General features: G+C 37.2%; 2 long non-coding RNA genes across 4 annotated transcripts in view; one reads left to right on the forward strand and one right to left on the reverse strand.

Moving 5' to 3' along the window:
• Window positions 1-2,757, reverse strand: part of LOC119871961 — a 325,713-nt gene extending 322,956 nt beyond the window's left edge. The window contains exon 1 of the long non-coding RNA XR_005360141.1: window positions 1,545-2,757. This is a non-coding gene — a long non-coding RNA (uncharacterized LOC119871961). The remainder of the gene's footprint in view (window positions 1-1,544) is intronic.
• LOC102153393 overlaps window positions 1-21,827 on the forward strand; it is a 137,975-nt gene that overhangs the window by 57,323 nt on the left and 58,825 nt on the right. The window lies entirely within an intron of this gene.

Genomic DNA, 21,827 nt, shown 5'->3' on the forward strand with positions numbered 1-21,827 from the left:
ATTAATGACATTCCTGGCATATAGGGATCATATAACAGAATCCGTTCATACTCTGCCTGCAAAAACCCACTTTGTTCTCCTACCTGCAAAAAAAATAATAATAATTGGCAACCTCTGTTATTCATTTTTTATGTCATTTTTAATACACATTTTGAATTCTCCCTTCCTCCCCCTTCCCTCCCTCCCTCTCCTTACTTTTTCTGCCCTCTCCTCTCCCACTCCCTCCTGCCTTCCCCTGCATCCCATTCTCCTCCCTCCCTTCAAGTCTGTCTTTTCTACTGAAGGAAAGAAAAGCTTCTTGGGGGCAAGGGTATAATAGGAAATTAACATCATCAATTGAGCTGATTCTAGAAGTTTTCTTGAATCTCAAGGATAGCTTGAGTAATGGTAGCATTATCATGATCCTCTGAGAAGACCATGACCATTCCCTCCACCACATTTTAGCTTCTGCTATTTTCCTTGCTTAGAATACTTTTTCCTTTTCTTCCATCTTTAAAGAACATTTTAAAATCTCACCTCTTTCCATAAATCTTATTAACTCTGGAGTTAATGGATCTTTTTTCTCCCCCCACTTTTTGCTCTCTAATTCATATTATTAACCTTGTACATAAGTTTAAAGGCTTATTTTCCCAATTAGATTTTTTTTTTTTTTTCAGAGCAGTGACCAGGTCATATACCTTTTTAGTTTCGTACTGTTTCCATCTCTCCCCACCCCAGCCATCATCATGCTTTTAAACGCCTGAGCATTACATCTTCGTTTGGAAAGAGGGCATGTTAGCAAATTTCTAGACCTTTTAAGAGAATCAAGACAACTGTATGTTTTATAACATTATAGATACTACACAGGGCAAAACTTAGCTCTTATTGTAAGAAGCCTATCTACAATTACAGATCTAGGCCAACAGAATGCCTTGGGGCCTACCTTCATACCTCATTTCACCCCAAATTTCCAAGTGAGTTTAGATTATGTCTGAGTCTGAGCATCCAAGTCAAATCTGGAAAGTCATGCCAACCTCCAAATAAATTAAAAATCCCTGAGGAAAAATTAGGCTTTTTGTTTCTCCTTTTATATACTTTTGGTTCATTTAGCCTCTCATATATATCACCACCAGAAAGAAGATAAAGAAAGAATGCCAGTCATTCAAGTGTTTAAATTTTTTGTTGATAGCTGCAGTAAATTGGTTAGAGAAGTTAAGGAAAAATCTGCACTAAGAGGAAATTTAGAGACTATGGTTTTCATTTATCCACTCCTTCATTTCATCAGTTAATGACAAACCATAAAAACAGATTAACGCATAAAGGGAAGAACACTATATATCCTCAGAAGAAAATAATACTTGTTGAAGTTAAAAAATATGAGACATTTAAAAGTAAAGAGGATGGTAGCTAATGAGCTCTGTTATATAAATTAAAGAATATCACTGAGATCCTGAATAAACAGGCCATCTAACAGAGGGAGATATCTGTACCCGGTAACTACATCCTGCTATGTAAGTTTAAAAGGGAAAAAGAGAAGACAGTGCTGAGCAAGAAGCCATGTATACCTGGATGTGCTCTATTAAAAGAGGCGCTTGATTGCTCAGTAATTGCAGAGCTAGGCTCTTGGGGAGGCCTTTGTCATCCCTCCTTGGCTGACACCAGACGATAGTGTGGCTCTGTGATAAGAAACAGAGGACCAGTGTCTCCATGGTAACTAACTGAGCTCTATATATTACACTCATTACAAATGAAGATAGATAGTAAAAAAAAAAAAATGTATTAACACAGAGAGGGAATATATATATATGTGTGTGAGTGTATATATGTATCTTGTCTTTTATCTAGAAAGTGAATAAAATAAAATAAAAATGTGATTGCGCTGAATAGACAAGGTTGATAGGCCTTTTTTCCCCATTGGTGCAGGTAAATATTTCATTTTTCAGCTCCTCTGATGGTTTTGTTCTGAACCCACCCAGCTGTAGCTTGAAAGATTAATGATGGGCAGCAAAAGAACCTGAGAAGAGGCAATGAATGAATAGAAACCAGCACCAGAGAAGAAAGAGTTTTGCCTGGCCTTTGGGACAAATAAATAAGGATTTACTAAGTCTGCTGGTTTCATCCCCATAGCAGGAAAACCTGGAACCCATTAGAATGGAAACCTGGACATTTTTATAATGTTATAATTCCTAGAGTTCCAAACTCACACAGCCTAGTGACAGGGAAAAAAGAAAAGAAAGAGGGAAGAAAAATCTGTTTCCTTTCTAATTTTCTCTTCTGTATTGATTTTACTTTAACACAACTAACTTTACTGTGCGTCTCCTAACATAAGACCATTACACCTATGTGTAGATCTTTATAAGGTTAAACATATTTTCTGAAAGCTCAGCCTGCCTATGTCATGCATTTTAAAGAAAAAGTCCAAATTAAAGAAGTCATCAGTGAGTAAAACATTAACACTAGAAATTAAAAGTTTTGATTCAAGACACAGAATGCAAATATTTGGCCAGAGAACAAAGACCCAGGAGCTTTTTGCAACTGTTATATTAGCTTTGATGTATTAGTCCATCTGTTCTTAGATGAATGACTTTAAACTCTGAAAGAAGGACCCTTGGTAGCCCAGCAGGGATTTTTGCTGATTCTTAAGATTGGTTTCTGTGTTTTTTTTCCTCAGTCACTCCAATTTCTGAACAAGTATTTGGGTCATTGCTAGAAAGGATATAAGTGTATTTTAAAAACAAAATAGGTTTAAAATAAAAAAAAGTAAAAACAAAATCAGTATTTCACCTCATTTGAGTAACATAATTTTCTGCCTTTCATTTTTTCTTACTGAAAAATCTTACTCCTCTACAATTCTTGTGAATTCTTCTAGAGTCTTCCGAGATAGGGATGAAAAAAGAAAGGGGGGGGGGGGAGGAATAGTGTAAGTACATACCTAAGAGGAATGAAAATATATGTCCCACACAAAAACTTGCACACAAATTTCATATCAGCTTATTCATAATTGCCATAAAGTAGAAACAACACAAATGTCCATCAGCTGATGAGTGGATAATATAATGTGGTATAAGCATACAATGGAATGTTATTCGGCAATAAAAAGGAATGGAGTACTGATACATGTTACAACATTAACCTTGCAAACATTATGCTAGGTGAAAGAAGCGAATCATAAAAGACCAAATATTGTATGAATCCATTTATAAGAAATTTCAGGAATAGGCAGATCTACAGAGACAAAAAACACATGAGTAGTTGCTTAGGCTGGGAAGGGGCATGGGGAGAGGAGGGTGACTGCTAACAAATAGAGGGTTTCTTTTGAGGATGATGAAAATGTATTAAAATTCATTATGATGATTGCAAAACTTTTTGAATGTGCTAAAAAAAATGGACATTTTAAATGGATAAATTGCATGGTATGTAAACTATATCTCCATAAAAGGATTATCTCCATAAAAGGGGCATGGGGAGAGGAGGGTGACTGCTAACAAATAGAGGGTTTCTTTTGAGGATGATGAAAATGTATTAAAATTCATTATGGGGATCCCTGGGTGGCGCAGCGGTTTAGCGCCTGCCTTTGGCCCAGGGCGGGATCCCGGAGACCCGGGATCGAATCCCGCATTGGGCTCCCGGTGCATGGAGCCTGCTTCTCCCTCTGCCTCTCTCTCTCTCATGAATAAATAAATAAAATCTTTAAAAAAAAATCATTATGATGATTGCAAAGCTTTTTGAATGTGCTAAAAAAAATGGACATTTTAAAAGGATAAATTGCATGGTATGTAAACTATATCTCCATAAAAGGATCTCCAACTTGGGTGGAGATGAACATGATCATAAGATGTCTGTATGTCCTGATTTGCCCAGAATTGTGCCAATTTTTGCCATTTGGGCCAACAAATTAATATCTCTGCTTTCACTTTTCCAAAGTGTCCTATTTGGATGATAAACTATATGGTTGCCTTGTATATAATCAGGAGTCCTATGACTTTCTGAAGTGTATCCTAAAGTTACCTAATGAAAATACCACTTGAGATTCCTATTAGTAGTAAAGATTCGGGGCAGCCCGGGTGGCTCAGCAGTTTAGTGCTGCCTTTGGCCCAGGGCCTGATACTGGAGACCCGGGATCGAGTCCTGCGTCGGGCTCCCTGCGTCCCTGCGTGGAGCCTGCTTCTGCCTCTGCCTGTGTCCCTGCCCTCCCCCCCCCCCCCCCCCCCCGTGTGTGTCTCTCTCATGAGTAAATGAAATCTTTAAAAAAAAAAAATAGTAAAGATTCATGTGTCCCTTCCATGGATTCTAATTTAGTATGTCAGAGGTGGAAACTGGTGTTTTGTATTTTTGATAATTTAGCGAATACTGTGAATGCCAAAATGAATTCAATGAATGTCAGAAATTCACTGTTTTGCATGTTTATAAAAAAGAGGTGATCTAATGACCATTTGGGGCAAAGAGAATTTCAGGGAGGTATGAGAAGACTGCAGGAAATGACCTGACAGGAGGTCAGAAAATGAATTTTGACTGTGATGAGGATCAAGAGAACAATGGGAATAACATTCAGCACAAGTGGTGCTGCTGTATCTTCTTTTTCTTTTCTTTTTTCTTTTTATCTTGTCTGATTTATTCATTTTTATTCTCAAATTTTTATTTAACTTCTAGTTAGTTAAAATACAGTGCAATATTGGTTTCAGGAATACAATTCAGTGGTTCAGCATTTACAGTCAACACTCAGAGCTTACCATAGCAGGTACCTTCCTTAATGCTCATCACCCATCCAGCCCATCCCCCACCCACCTCCCTCTATCAGCTGTTTGTTCTTTGTCACTAAGAGTCTCTTATGGTTTGTTTCCCTCTCTCTTTTTTATTTTCCCCCCTCCTATAGATATATCTGTTTCGTTTCTTAAATTCCACATATGAGTGAAATAATAAGGTATTTGTGTTTCTCTGACTTAATTTTGCTTAGCATAATACAGTCTAGCTCCATCCACATTGTCGCAAATGGCAAGATTTCATTCTTTTTGCTGGCCAAGTAATACTCTGTAATACTCCATATCTCCTTTATCCACTCATCAGTTGGTGGACATTTCAGTTCTATCCATAGTTTGGCTATTGTTGACATGCTGCTAGAAACATCAGGGACACGTTCTCTTCTAATCTGTATTTTTGTATCCATTGCGTAAATACCTAGTAGTGCAATTGTTAGATCATAGGGTAGTTATATTGTTAACTTCTTGAGGAACCTGCATACTGTTTTCCAGAGTAGCTGCACCAGTTTGCATTCCCACCAGCAGTGCAAGACAGTTCCCCTTTCTCCACATTCTCACAAACACAAAACCTGTTTTTTCTTCTGTTGGTAATTTTAGCCATTCTGACAAGTGTGAGGTGATATCTCATTGTGGTTTTGATTTGTATTTCACTAATGAAGAGTAATGTTGAGCATCTTTTCACGTGTCTGTTAGCCATCTGGATGTCTTCCTTGGATAAATATTCATGTCTTCTGCCCATTTCTTAACTGGATTAGTTTTTAACTGTTGAGTTTGATAATTTCTTTATAAATTTTAGATACTAACCCTTTATCAGATAAGTAATTTGAAAATATCCTCTTCCATTCTGTAGGCTGCCTTTTAGTTTTGTTGATTGTTTCCTTCACTGTGCAGAGGCTTTTAATCTCGATGAAGTCCCAACAGTTCATTTTTGCTTTTGTTTCCCTTGTGTCTGTGATGTGTCTAGTAGGAAGTTGCTATGGCCAAGGTTAAAGGTTGCTGCCTGTGTTCTTCTCTGGTATTTTGATGGTTTTCTGTCTCATATTTAGGTCTTTCATCCATTTTGAATTTATTTTTGTGTGTGGCGTAGAAAGTGGTGCAGTTTCATTCTTCTGCATGTTACTATCTAGTTTTCCTAACACCACTTGTTGAAGAGATTGTATTTTTTCCACTGAATATCCTTTTTTGCTTTGTTAAAGATTAGTTGACTATATAGTTGTGGGACAAGTGCTACTTCTAAAAAAAATATCTTTCTTCTTCTTAGAAGAAAACAGATCTGTTATCTGTTATTTTGTAAGAATGAGTGAAGGCAAAACTGGTAATTGTCCATTGGAAGTTTTTTCTCCAGAGTGGCTGAATGTAGAGACAGGTAGGTTCTGGGATATCCCTGGCTATTATAGTCCTACCTCAGAACCTAATATCCACTGCCTTCACTCAGTCTCTTCTGGCTGGTCCCATCCCACAGCCTTTCACTCAAAACTTTATTGTTGAGAACTGTTTAACACCCGGGTTTGGAGACAAAAGGAGAACCCTCAGCTGAGGCAGAGCAGTCTTAGAAACTTAGGAAAATGCAAGAAACTTGAGCATAAGGGTAATTTTTAAAAAACTGCCATAGACCAAAGGTTTGTATCGTCCCAAGATTTGTATTTTGAAACCTAATCTCAAGTGTGATGCTGTATGGAAGTAGAACTTTTGAGATGTGATTAGGTCATGAGGGCTCTGGAATGGAATTAGTGCTTTTAAAAATGAGATCCCAGAGAGATCCTTCACCCCTTCTGCCCTGTGAGAACACAATAAAAAGATTGCTGCCTGTCAGTCAGGAAGTGGGCTGTCACCCAGACACTGTATCTTCCGGTGCTTTCATCTTGGACTTCCCAGCTTTCAGAATTTTTAGAAATAAATTTCTGTTGTTTATAAGTTACCCTATTTATGGCATTTTGTTATAGCGGCCTGAGCAAACTGAGACAACTACAAAAAGGAGCAAAGGAAATGGGGCCATGGTTTCTTAAAATGAATATGAGCAGTAGGGCATATAGCACAATATGAACAAAACTTTGATGAAAAGCAATCCATCGTAATACGCATATGTAAAAATATGCATATTATTAAATATTTGAAATTATTTGTGACTTATTTGAATCAACATTAACTTCTCTGTAAAATGTTTAGTCTTCATTGCTGTTGTTCATATTGAAGAGCTCTTCACAGTCTCAGAGTCTGAATCTGAAATGAAAATTGTGGTAAAGAAGCCTATACTTTCCCACATGTGCAGAATTGTCATAAAATGACTTGAGGAGGAAAAAGTCATTACAAACCTGTTCTCTCATTTGGCCAGATTGCTTTAATTCTCAGCTTTTTTTTTTTTTTTTCCTTCTTTAATCAATCAAGAAAATGCTCTCCTGCAGATTCATAGCTCAGAAGTATACTCTTCCTTGCTCGTGTCCATGCTCAAGCCTCTTGATCTCCAGAGAAAAAGGTTGACATCTGGGGAGATTTCCTTGTTTCACTTTGTTCCAGCAAACTGTTTGAAATATTCAGGCTTTTTATTGAAATTTGAGTCTTCATTCTCTCTTTTAGGTACTGTCTAAAAGTTTTCAATGTTTTAAAAAGGATTCCTAAAATGTTTTTTAAAAGATTCCTAATTAGTTGAGGGAATGCAGCCTAGAGTGAATATTACTATTACAAAAAACAGTACAAATTGAACTTCTGAGGTTTCTAAGCTGCTGCTTTTTAATGGAGTATTTCATGTATGCCTTTTAGGTTCCAATATGATAGTAGTAAGACACATTAACAGATCAGTGTGGCAATATTAATTATCACAAGAAAATTTAGATGTCCAGGTTTGGTGCTTCTGTATGATCAGACACTCATGCACTGGCATTGAAAGCAGTTTAACGTTGTCCAAAAGACAAACATTTGGAAAAGCTTTAAACAATTTTGACTGCAGGGATTACAAATTTTAGTCTAATGTTGCAGATCTACTAGATCCTAGTAAGCAACAGGAGTAAAAACATTTTCTAGAAGAAAAAACCTGGGATGAATTTCAGGTAACTGATTTCAGATGAGTAATAAAACATCAGGTTTAGTAGACCCACAAACATGAGACTACATAGGACTCTAAGATAATAGACCCAAGACACCAGAAACTAAATACTAGACAAGACCATGGCTTTGAATTTTGATTTTGGGCAGGAAGTGAGGATGTTCTGAACAATAAGGATACAATCCAGAGAAATTATAGCAAAGCAAACTGGTTTAAAACAATAACTCCGATGTATATTGGGAGGGACTTCACTGCACTTGAAATCAGAAAATAACAGCTTCTAAGGTTTATTTGTTGCTATTCCTGATCCTGATCGAGTATTTCAGTTCTAGACTTCCATTAAGATGCTTAGTAAACTCTGACAATCAACCAAGGGCCAGGCTATGATAAGGGTTTCCATTTTAAACAAAGTCAAATAGCATTGAACCAAAAAAAGAAAGAAAGTTTATTTAAGGCATTGGTGTGTTTGTTGAAGATGTGGGTTATGCTGTAAGAGCAGGGTAGCAGTAAAGAACAAAGGCTGACATCAGATAGAACTCATTTCCTCCACTTCCTTTTTATATGACTTTGAAAGGGGCTGTGACTTAATCTGTTTGACTTTTGATATATTGAGTTTTGGTGGATACTGTCTTCTAATGTGGGTTTACTTACACCCCCAGCAGCAGTGTTTTAGGGTTCCAGTTTCTCCACATCCTTACCAACTTTCAGGTGAGTAGATGATGACTTCTCATTGTGATTTTTGTTTGCATTTCTCTGTTGACTAGTGTTATTTAGCACCTTTACATATGTTTCTTAGATTCTTGGATATCCTGTTTTGTGAAGTGCCTGTTCCAGTCTCTTGCTTGTTTTTTAAAATTGAATTTTTTTATCTTACTGATCTGTAATTTAAATATATATATGTATATGGTTAGGAGTCTATTATTGGATATGCATATTGCAAATATTTTCTCCTACTCTGTAGCTTGCATTTTACTCTTAATGGAGTCTTTGTTGAGCAATAGTTTTTATTTTTTTAAAGATTTTATTTATTTATTCATGAGAGACAGAGAGAAGCAGAGACGCAGGCTGAGGGAGAGAAGCGGACAGCCCCATATGGAACTCGATCCTGGGACCCCAGAATCACACCCTGAGCCAAAGGCAGACGCTCAGCCACTGAGCCACCCAGGCATCCCTCGAGCAATAGTTTTTAATTTAATGTCAGGTTTATCCATTTTTTTCCTTTATGTTTACCACTTTTTGTGTCCTTTGTAAAAAAATCTTTGTAATACTTAGTGGCTTCATTTTAAAATTTATATCTTTAATTCATCAAGTATTTATTTTCATGAGAGATATAGGTAGGGATCCAAATTATTTCTTTTCCAAATGCTCTTTCAGTTGTCCAAAAAATTTAAAAAATAATTCTTATTTATTTATTTATTTATTTAAAGATTTTATTTATTCATGAGAGACACAGAGAAAGAGAGAGGCAGAGACACTGGCAGAGGGAGAAGCAGGCTCCATGTAGGGAGCCTGATGTGGGACTCGATCCCAGGATTGCAGGATCACACCCTGGGTTAAGGTCAGGCGCTAAACTGCTGCGCCACCCAGGGATCCCCCAAATAATTCATATTTTAAATGCCAGGGGTTTCTATCACAGTGACTTCACAAGTTTATGATATGAAACACTCTACTACTTAGCAGTGTTCAATAAAATATTAAAACACCAAAAGACATAGGTAAAGTGAGAAACAGATAAACATCTCTGTTGATCAGATATAGAACAGAAAAGCAAAATAGTAAGTGAAACTGAAGTCAGTGGCCCTTCCTCATTATGAGTTTAAAAAAACCAAAAGGAAAAAAAACAAAAACAAAAAAACCCCAAAAGGGCAGGGGAGACTATCTGGGGTAGTCAGTTAAGCATCCAACTCAGGTTTCAGCTCAGTTCAGGATCGCAGGGTCATAAGATCCAGCCCTACATCAAGTTTGTGCTGAGATCTCTCTTCCTTTCCCTCTGCCCCTCACACTTGTGCTCTCTCTTTTTTTCTAAAATAAATAAATAAATCTTTAGAAACAAAACCAAAAAACAAATAAACCCCTCGCCCCAAAGGAGGGTTATTAGGTTCCCATGAGATAAGGAGTACTTTAAGTGCTCATTTGATTCAGGAGTGCAAATACCTCATTACCTCATGAATTCAAAGGCTATGGTAAGGGACCTCCTCATGAAAGAAGGCTGATGGAAGAAAAGTTTCTGGTTACTGTGTTGGGCTGTGACTTTCAGAAAACTTCAGGATTTGAAGGAAGATAGGTTCTCATAACTAGAATAGAACCAAGCTGCTTGTGAGCTTTGTGACAGCATCAGGGGTATCCCCTATGTCTACTTGGAACAGGAATCCTAACATGCCATTATCAGACCTCATTCTGGATTGAAGGATCAGGATTTAGATGGAGATAAACATAAAACTACCGGACTAGTGATTGGGTTGAACACTGGGCAAGAGAAAGAGGCAGGGAAAATAAACCTCAAAATAGCTCAAAATTCCAGAGAAACGAGTTTTTTTTTTTTTTTTTTTTTTTTTGAGAAACGAGTTTAATTATCCAAGAGAAACCAACCAAAATGACAATCAGAGTAGGAATTTACTCCAAACAATCAATTTCTTGGGAGTTTAAAGTAAAATATATTTAGATTGTTAAAGGAGATAAATAAGGAATGGCTTCAATGAAAAAAAAGATGAACGAAGAAATTACTTCTAGAATGAAGTCCGCGAAGAATGCAAGAATACAGTGAAGTGATGGTAGAATGGGAGGAGGAAATAAAGCGCTGGATATAATTACTTAGGAAAGAAGTGTGAAAAAATAATGGGATGAAGAGACCTTGAAAGGAACAGAGTAAGTATTCAAAAAGGCAAACAGAGGATAGAAATGAGAAAATTGAACAACATTAAATAAAAATGAGTAATTAGTTGAAAAGAGTTTTTGGGAGAAAAAGATGTACAAAACAAAGTTATATATGTCCTAAAATATGCATAACTGTCATCTAAGAAGAAAAGAACAAAAAGAAAATAGAACAGATATTTGAAGATAAAATTGAAGAAACAGGGGATCCCTGGGTGGCTTAGTGGTTTCGCGCCTGCCTTTGGCCCAGGGTGCGATCCTGGAGTCCCGGGATCGAGTCCCACGTCGGGCTCCCAGCATGGAGCCTGCTTCTGCCTCTGCCTGTGTCTCTGCCTCTCTCTCTCTCTCTCTCTCTCTCTCTATGTCTACCATAAATAAATAAAAATAAATCTTAAAAAAAAATTCAAGAAACATTCCCAAAGTGAAAGTTCTGCATCTATACATATTGAAAGGGCCACACAATGCATGTTGAACAAAATTGACCCCAAATAGTCAAAACAAACTTTATCATAGTAAAGTTACTAGATTCCAAAAATAATGAATTCTTCATTCACACAAAAAGACTGTGTTACTTATAATGAAAAGAAGTATCGGGCTTACCTCAGTAACTTGGATTGTATTCTCTGGGAAGCAGTTACTGAGATGGATTTAGGAGTGCAAGTAACACCTTTAGAAGGAAAAAGAAGCGCAATTGGGTCGAGAGAGGGATTAGTCCACAATTCTGGCCTGACTCAGTCTTTGTCAGCCCAATGAGTCACTCCAGAGCAAAGATTCCCTGTTAGAGAAGTCCTGCATTTGTCAGACATTAGCTAGGCCCTGGTACCTCCACGTAGTTGAGGCCTTGCTGGGCTTGCCCCGAAAAGAATGTGCTTTCAGCTACTGCTCCCTTGCTCAATCATTCTCCAGCTTCTACACTGAAAAATGCATGACCTTAATTCAAAAGCTGAAGCAGACCCTATTGAAACTAACAGCCGTGTTGACAACTAACCATACTGCTCAGACCTGGGCACCAAATCCTTTCATATAAGGGGATCTGAGCAGTACATCTCCAGGTCTGCCACAGTTCAACCCTCATATGATGCAGATTTCCTCTTTCATACTCAGGGTAGCAGCTCCTTTAGGACTCTGGTGGACCTCTATTCCAGAGAGTAATCTTAGAATAAGGAAATTTACAGGGTGAGCAATTTCACTCTTGCAAGTTTGTCTCAGATCACAACAGATACTCATTGTCAATCTCCATCTTCCACTTTTATTCTAAATTCCTCTCACTCTTAGCTTGTCTCAGTGACTTGCCTGATAGGGCAAGTCAGGCAAGGGTAACCCAAACTCTTTTTTCTGAGGGGTCTGGGTTTTTGCTAACCATAATATTCTCAGGCTAGGGATTGGCCTTGTCAAATCAGTGACAGTTGGGCAAGAAAATACTAAAAAATGCCCAGTTGTGTCCTGAATTTCACACATATTCCTTTCTGCCCCGCGGTATTGCAGAAACCCTGTTTCTTCTGGTGTCTATGGTTTTATCCCCTGACAAGGGGGTGACTCCTCTTAGAAGTAAGTAGCCCAGATTACTCATGTGGGTAGGTTTGACCTGTAGCTCAGAAATACCAGTTTAAAGGAATTCGTGCTATATCTCCTGGTGCAAGTATTCCCTCTTTGAGGACCAGGACCCTTAACTTTATAGAGACCAGAATTGTGGACCTGGGAAACACAAAATCCCCTGATAAATCATTGGAAGTGATGTAAATGGAACCCTATCCTACTTTTACTCCTTGGTTCCTGGATGCTGTGTCCTATTGAGGAGACCAGCACCACATAGAAGTCTCTGATTCAGTGTGTATACGATGAACTGGGGATGGCTCCCCGTCCCTAACGGGTTTTGCCTCTGAGCTGATACTTCAGCTGTACCTTCAGCAGTCTGTTTCAATGCTTTGTTAGACCAGCAACTTCTAGATGGTTTAACAGGGGGATCCCATGGGCCCATGTCTACACTCCCTTTATTATAAAGTGGCTGATGCTTTGTTATGTGGGATTTTATACCTATAGATCAGGTATTCCTTAATCCCCTGGACAGCAGTCCTGGCTGAGGCCCTGAAACAAAAATGGGGAAATTCATATCTGGAATTGGTGTCAATTCCCATGAGAAAAAACTGTTGGCCCTTCTGGGATGAAAGATACCCCCATGTAATCAACTTTGCATTCCATGACTTGTTATCATATTTGAGGTTTAGCACTGTTGTCTTTTGCTGGCAAACTGGACACTTACAGACAATGGTAGCTAAATCAGCCTTGGTTAATGGGAGTCTATGCTGCTGGGCCCATGTATACCCTATGTCTACCACCCTGATCACTGCATTCAGAAGTCTATTGGCTGCATGGCCAATGACAAAAATAGGTTAATATTAATCACCAAGTCTTTTTGTTTACTTGGTTGTTTAGCATTCCTTCCATGATAGATGTTTCCTGGTAAACATAAATGTATGATATAAAGATCTTCACATTTCATGCCTTCATTCTAATAGGCCTTTCATTATACTTTTGCCCCAGATCTCCATTATCTCCAATCTTTCAACTTTTTATCTTCCATATCCCTGACCAGTAGGCTAGGCCATTTGTCACTGCCCATGAATCCATGCATATTTTGACCACAAGCCGCTTCTTCTATATAAAGGGGATGACCACTGCCTGAAGCTCTGACAGTTGGGAAGATTTTTTTATTTCCACTGTCTTTCAAGGCCACTCCTGAATGAAGCTGTAATGCAGTTGCCATCCATTTTTGGCTTAAGTCTAATCCATTCATTCCATCAAAATTTAAAATGTATTTATCTTCTTCATAAGATCTACAGAGGTATATTGTATATAGGTGTGTTATACAAAGCTCACAGATATGAACTGAAGGAGAGGCTCTTGTTAATGATGGTGAATGATAAAGCTCTCTGGTCTACATGTTCATAACAGCTACTGTGTACCCTCTGGTCCTCCTCATGATTATCCTATGTGTAATATTTCTATCTTAAAATGGGTTACTGGTAGACCTACTTAACTTTATGACCTGTGTTCAATAGTTCTGAACATAGGTCACTATGTGTCCTATGGTCAAATGTTTGATCTGTAAGGTCCCAGTGTTAACCCAGAAGCTGCTTGGTTGGTTTGTTTTAGAATTATATCCTCATCATCATTTATTAAAATTATAATTCAAATATAGTTGCCATACAGTATATTATTAGTTTCATGATGATTCAAGATTTGTATACATTATAAAAGACCACAATAAGTGTAGTTACCATCTGTCACCATACAAAGCCAGTACAGTATTACCATATTTTCTTTACCATACTTTTCATTCCTGTGACTGACTGACTTTGTAGTGGAAGTTTGTACCTCTTAATCCTCTTAACCCATTTTACCCATCCCCCAAACCCTCTCTGGCAACTACCAATTTGTTCTTTGTATTTATGAGTTTATTTTTATTTTTTGTTTGTTTTTTTAAATTCCATATATAAGAGAAATCATTGTACTTATCATTCTTTGATAAATAGCTTAAGTCCTGTAGGTCCATCTGTGTTGTTGCAAATGGCAAGATCTTATTTTTTTTTTATGGCTGATTAATATTCCTGATTATGTGGCTGATTTGTGTGTGTATATGTTTGTGTGTATCACATTTTCAATATCCATTCATCTGTTGATGGACACATGTTGCTTCCATATTTTGGCTATAATAAACAGTACTGCAATAAACAGAGGTGCATGTATCTCTTTGAATTAGTGTTTTCATTTTCTTTGGGAAAATACCTAGAAGTGGAAAATAGATTGCATAGTATTTATTTTTTAGTTTTTTCAGAATCCTTCATACTGTTTTCCATAGTGGCTGCACCAATTTACATTCCCATCAACAATGCTTGAGGTTTCCTTTTTCTCTACATTCTTGACAATACTTTCTTTCTTTTTTTTGATACTAGCTGTTGTGAATGGGATTGTGATACCTCCATTTTTGTTCTTTCTCAAGATTGCTTTGGCCATTCAGGATCTTTCATAATTCCATACAAATTACAGGATTATTTATTCTAGATCTGGAAAAAGTACTGTTGATATATTTTTTAAAGATTTATTAATTTATTTTTAGAGAGGAGGGAGGGGCAAAGAGAGAATCTTAAGCAGTCTTTATGCTGAGCCTGGAGGCTGATGTGGGACGTGATTTCATGATCCCAAGATCCTTACCTGAGCTGAAGCCAAGAGTTGGACACAACCAACTGCACCACCCAGACGCCACCCAAAATACTATTGTTACTTTGATAAGGATTGCAGTGAATCTATATATTCTTTGTGTAATACCATATTAGTTCCATTGACCATATTAGTTCTTACAGTCTGTGAGCACAGTATATTTTTCCATTTTTTTGTGTCTTCTTCAGTTTCTTTCATTAGTGCCTTATAGTTTGCAATTCACAGGTTTTTTGCCTCCTTGGTCAAATTTATTCCTAGTTATTTTATTCTTTTTGATGTAATTCTAAGTGGGACTATTGCCTTAATTTTTCTTTCTGCTAGCTCATTAATAGTATATAGAAACACAACAGATCTATATATTAATTTTGCATCCTGCAATTTTAATGAATTACTAGGTCCAGTAGTTTTTTGGTGGAATTTTTGGGTATTTTATATATAGTTTCATGTCCTCTGCAAATAGTGACAGTTCTACTTCTTCCTTACCAATTTGGATACTCTATTTCTTCTTCTTATCTGTTCACCACAGCTCGGACATCCAGTACTATGTTACATAGAAGTGGCAAGAATAAACATCCTTGTCCTATTTCTGCTCTTAGAGGAAAAGCTTTCAGCTATTCATCATTGAGTATGATGTTAACTGTAGGTTTATATATATATGGCCTTTCATATGTTGAGGTATGTTCCCTATGTCTTCACTTTATTGAGAGTTTTTATCATGAATGGATGTTGAATTTTATCAGATTTTTTTCCATCTATTGAGATGGTCATAGGATTACTGTCTTTCATTTTTTTAAATCATTGATCAGTTCGCAGATATTGAGCCATTTTTGTACCCTGGAACAAATTGCCCTTGATCATGATTTATGATCCTTTTAATGTATTGTTGTATTGACTTTGCTAATATTTTTTTGAGGACTTTTGTATTGTGTTTGTCAGCAGTATTGGGCTGTAATTTTCCTTTTTGTAGTATTTTTGGTTTGGAAATCAGGGTAATCCTGGTCTTGTAGAATGAACTTGGAAGCATTCCTTTCTCTTTAAATTTTTGGAAGAGTTTGAGAACAGCAGGTGTTAACTCTACTTGAAATGTTTGGTAAATTTTATTTATGAAACGGTCTTATGTTGAACTTTTGGGTTTTTTTGGAGTTTTTTGATTACCAGTGGAATTTCATTACTGTTATGCGGTTTGCTTAGATTTTCTATTTCTTTCTGGTTCAGTCTTGGAGGAGTGTATGTTTCCAGGAATGTATACATACCTTCTAGGTTGTCCAGTTTGTTAGCACATAAGCTTTAATAATAGTTATTACAATCCTTTGTATTATGTGATGCCAGTTGTAACTTCTCTTTCATTTTAGAATTTGAGTCCTCTCTTTTTCTCAATGAGTGTGAGTAAAAGTTTATCAGTTTTGTGTGTCTTTTTAAAGAAACAGGTATTGAAGTCATTGATTTTTTTCTGTTGTTTTTTCACTCTCCATTTGATTTATTTCCACTCTGATCTTTATTACTTCTTTACCTCTACTACCTTTGTGCTTTTTTTTTTTTTTTTTTTTTTCTAGGTGTAGGGTTAGATTGTTTATTTGGGATTTTTTTATTTTTATTTTTTTTTTTATTTCTTGAGGTGGGCCTGTATCACTATAAACTTGCCTCTTAGAACTGCTTTTGCTGCATCCTGGGAATTTTGAACCATTGTGTTTCCACTTTCTATTTGTCTCCATGTGTTTTTTTGATTTCCAGTTTGATTTATTTACATTGGCCCATTAGTTGTTTAGTAAGTAGTATGTTATTTAGCCCCTATGTTTGTGTTTTTCCATTTTTTTTCCTCCCGTAATTGATTTCCAGTTTTATACCTTGAGGTTGGAAAAGATGCTTGATAAAATTTTAGTCTTTTTAAATTTATTGAGACTTGTTTTGTGGCCTACCATGTGGTCTGCCCTGGAGAATGTTCCATGTACACTTGAAAAGTGTACATATTCTATCTACTGTTTTGGGATGGAATGTTCTGTAAATTCCTTGGTACACCTGGTCTGATGTATCATTCAAAGACACTGTTTCCCCTATTGATTTTCTTTCTTAGTGGTCTATCCATTTATGTAAGTGAGGTGTTAAAGTCCCTACTATTATTGTATTATCATCAGTTCTCTCTTTATGTCCACTAATATTTGCTTTATACATTTTAGGTGCTCCTATGTTGGGTGCATAGATGTTTTCTATTATTATATCCTCTTATTGGATTGATCTCTTTTTCATTATATAATATCCTTCTTTGTTTTTTGTTATAATCTTTGTTTTAAAGTTTTTTTGTTTTGTTTGTTTTGTTTTGTTTTTTCCACTCCATTTGAATGGAATATTTTTTTCCATGTCTTCATTTTCACTGTGGCCTTAAACTGAAGTGAATCTCCTGGAGGCAACATATAGATAGTTCTTGATTTTTTTATCCATTCATTCGCCCTGTCTCTTTTGGTTAGAGCATTTAGTTCATTTACATTTCAAATAATTTTTGTTAGGTATATGCGTATTGCCATTTTGTTCATTGTTTTCTGGGTTTTCTTGCTCCCTTCCCTTGTGATTTGATGATTTTTTTTTGCTGCTATGCTTGGATTACTTACACTTCTTGTATATCTTTCTGAAAAGTTTTTGGCTTATGGTTACCATAAAGTCCTTTATATAGTTCTATATGTATGTGTGTGTGTGTGTATATGTATGTAGTGTGTGAACATATATATTGCACTCTATTTTAAATTGATGGTTACTTAAGTTCACAAACATTCTTATAAGCACCACTCCTCTCTCCACATTTTATGTATTTGATGTTATATTTTACATCTTTTTATTTTGTGTATACCCTAATTAATTATTATAAACTAATTGATTTTACTTTTGTTTTTTAACCTTCACACTGGCTTTATAAATGATTAATTTGCTACCTTTATTATGTTTGCTTTAATCACTTAAATGTTTTCCTTTCTTAATTTTATTTTTAGTTATGGTCTCTTTGTCTAAACGAGTTCTTTTAACATTTCTCTAAGGTCATTTTAGTGGTGATGAATTTCTTTAAGTTTCATTTGTCTGGGAAACTCTTTATCTCTCCTTCAAATCTGAATGATAACTTTGCCGGATAGAGTATTCTTGGTTTTAGAGTTTTTCCCTTTCAGCACTCTGAAGGTATCAGGTCACTCCCATCTGGCCTACAAAGTTTCTGCAGAAAAATCAGCTGACAGCCATAAGGGGTTTCTATTGTATGTAACCAATTATTTTAATAACCAATTATTTTTCCCTTGCTGCTGTTAAGATTATTTCTTTATTTTTTGGCAATTTTTAATTATTTTCTGTCTTGGGCTCATCGTTTTTTTGAGCTCTTCTGTGCTTCCTGGACCTGAAGATGTTTTTTTCCTTCCCCAAGTTAGGGATGTGTTCACCTGTTATTTCTTCTAACAAGTTTTCTGCCCTTTGTCTCTCTTATCTCCTTTTGAGGTTTCTATAATGTGAATATTAGTACACTTGATGTTATCCCAGAAGTCTCTTAACCTATATATTAACCCTACTTACCTATTAACCCTTCATTCTTTTTTCTTTTGGCTGTTCAGTTTGGATGGTTTTCACTACTCTATCATTCAGATCACTGATCCATTTTTCTTTATTCTCTAATTTGCTATTGATTCCCTGTAGTGTATTTTTCATTTCAGTTATTGTATTCAATTTAATTTGTGAAGTTCTCCCTGAGTTTATCCAGTCCTCTCAAGTCCTGTGAACATCTTTATGACTATCATTTCGAACTCTTTTTCAGGTAGATTGCTTATTTTGATTTTTTTTAGTTCTTTTTCCGAGGTTTTGTCTTGTTCTTTTGTTTGGAATATATTCTTCTGTTGTTTGATTTTGTCTGATTCTCTGTGTTTTTTTCTTTGTATTACATAGGTTAGCTATGTTTCCTGGTCTTGGAAGCAGCAGTCTTGCATAGAGGCATTCTATGGGAGCTCAGTAGCATAATCTCCCAAGGTTGCGAGAACCATACACTCCAGGCATATCACCTCTGTGGGCTGTGTGGGTCCTCCTGTTGTGACTGGGCTGTGACTGATGATGGTGCACTGGTGGGCAGGGCTGGCCCCCAGCCCTGTTGACATCAATGACCTGCCAAGACTACTTTGGACACCCTGGTGTGCAGCACTGGCCTCTGATGTAGCTGGCTAAAAGGACCTGCTGCAATTACTGCTGATGTCCTGGTGGGTGAGGCTGGGCCCCCCACCTTTCTAGGGCAGGAATTGCTTTGGAGGGGTGTGGATTTTGGCTGGGGATGCCTGCCAATTGTGCTGAGATGGGAGCTGTTTTTGGAGGGATGCTAGTCCTGACCAAAGCTATGTGCTAGGTGTGGTTGGGCAGGAACCACTTTGGAGGGGTGGCTGCCAGAGAGGGCAAGCTGGGTGAGATGCATTTGCATAGAAATGTGAGAGAAGGGTGAAAGTGCTAGCAAGCTAGGTATATGTCAGAACTGGCTCCCTTCAGAATCTGGTTAGCTAGACTAAAAGATGGGGGGAAAGTGCTGGCCAGCATTTCTATTCCTAGAGAAAGTTCCTACAGATTTCTGGCTCTCAGGCACATGCTCTAGAATTAGTAAATAAATCTCCTTTAGGAATAACCCAGGTGATTTTCAAACTGCTGCCTTTGGACTGGGCCTTAGCATGATATAGCACCCTGGTGCTTTGAGAGTATAGTCTCAGTTTCCTATAGCCCTCCTGCTTTCCCAGAGTTAAGCCCTGCTGATTTTCTTTTCTTTCTTTTTTTTTAAGATTTTTATTTTTATTTACTCATGAGAGACACACACACAGAGAGAGAGGCAGAGACACAGGCAGAGGGAGAAGCAGGCTCCACACAGGGAGCCCAACGTGGGACTCGATCCTAGGTCTCTAGGATCACGCCGTGGGCTGCAGGCGGCGCTGAACCGCTGTGCCACCGGGGCTGCCCAACCCTGCTGATTTTCAAAGCCAGATGTTACGGGGGCTCATCTTCCCAGTACAGATCGCCAGGGTTGGGTGTGCCTGATGTGGGGCTTGATCCCCTCACTCAGGACTTCCACACGTGGGACATTCTTCCTGTTTGTGGGTCACCAGTGACAGAAGTTTGGTTCCCAACTTCACTTTCTTGTCCTTCTCTATGTGGCTTTTTCTTTCTGTCTTTACCTATGGAAGAGCTGTTTTGTTAGTTTTCAGGTTGTTTCTGTGATGGAAAGTAAATTACTGAAAACTTCTTGGCTTGGTACATTTTTGAAGGGGAATGGTAGCTCTTTGGTAGTTAAAGAATGTTTTTTCTATGGTACTTAATCTGTTAAAGTTTGTTCTCTCCTGTGGAGGCACATTTTTATGATTTGTATTTTCCTAAAATACCATTCATTTCAATAATATTCTCAATACATAGAATTAAATAGTAATCTGTTATAATTTTATATTTACTCATTTCTTTCAGTTTTATTGAGGTATAATTGATATACAGCATGAATAAGTTTAAGGTGCACAGTGTATTGACCAGACTTAGATATATTACAAAATGTTATTTCCTCATTTTTATTTTTTATATTTATATTTTCTGCCTTTTTCTTTTCTTTCCTTTTTTTTTTTTTGTTAAGATTTTATTTATTCATTCATGAGAACACAGAAAGAGAGAGGAGCAGCGACACAGGCAGAGGGAGAAGCAGGCTCCATGCAGGAAGCCCGATGTGGGACTTGATTGTGGGTCTCCAGGATCACGCCTTGGGCTGAAGGCGGCACTAAACCACTGGGCCACTGGGGCTGCCCATGATTAACATTTTTTTTAATGTTCCAAGGTTTTTAAAAAGATGATACATTATGTACACTGTATTTAAATATAATACGTATATTAGTTACATATTGAACATAATATTACTGATTGTTAGATCTTTAGTATGTATGTATTAGTTATCACTTGCTGTATAACCAATTACCACTGAATTTAACAGCATTAAATGACATTTATTATTTCATAGCTTCTGTGGATCAGGAATCCAGACGTGGTATATTTGGGTTCTCGTTTTGCACAAGGTGGCAATTAAGGTGTCAGCCAGGATTGAAGTTATCTTAAGGTTCAACTAGGGGAAGATTTGCTTCCAATTTACTTACCTGGCTCTCAGCAGGCCTCAAGTTCTCATGGCCTATTGGCTACAGATACCATCTCCTTGTCACATATGTCTCTCCACTGGGCAACTTACAACATGGTAGTTGATGTCCTTCTGAGTAAGTGAGGGAGAAAGCAAGAGAGTGATCAAGATGGAAGCTAGAGTCCTTTTGTAACTTAATCTCAGAAATGACATCTCATTACTTTGCCACAATCTTTTGGTTAGAAGAGCATCAGTAGGGACAGTCTGTACTCAAAGAAAGGATTGTACAAAGGTATAAACACAAGCAGGAAGCATTTGGGACCATTTTAGAGGCTATTTATTATAGTTTTCTTTATGTCTTCGAAAACTCATGTGCCTGGCATATGCAAAATATACTCATCTCCCCTCCAAGATTCCCCAGAGTCTCACCCAGTTTATAGTATCAACTCACAATTCAGAACCTCATCATCTAAAATCACATCCAATTGTAAATGAGGGTCCTCAGGTATAGTTTCTTCTTTACAGCTCTTGGCTGTTCTTCTCAATCTGTAAAACTCTTCTCTTACCCACACAAATGTAAAAGTGAGGAAGGCATAGGATAACCAGTATAGACACTTTTGTTCAAAAAGGGAGCTCATGGGGGACACAGAAGGGTCCCTGGTCCATTGCAATTCTGAAATCCAGTTGGACCAATGTTATAAGTTCCCTTATACATTCTCAAGACCTAGGAATGCTTCTTCATAGCTTTGGGTCAGCTCTCTGGGCCCCTGGTTTTACCCTCAGAGTCATCCTTTCTTTTTAAAGAAAAGTATTACATTACAGTCTAAAAGTTGTTTCAGCCTGCTTTTTCTGCCAGTAGAAT

The sequence above is a fragment of the Canis lupus genome, chromosome 5, assembly GCF_011100685.1.
Source record: "Canis lupus familiaris isolate Mischka breed German Shepherd chromosome 5, alternate assembly UU_Cfam_GSD_1.0, whole genome shotgun sequence".
Taxonomy (NCBI): Eukaryota; Metazoa; Chordata; class Mammalia; order Carnivora; family Canidae; genus Canis; species Canis lupus.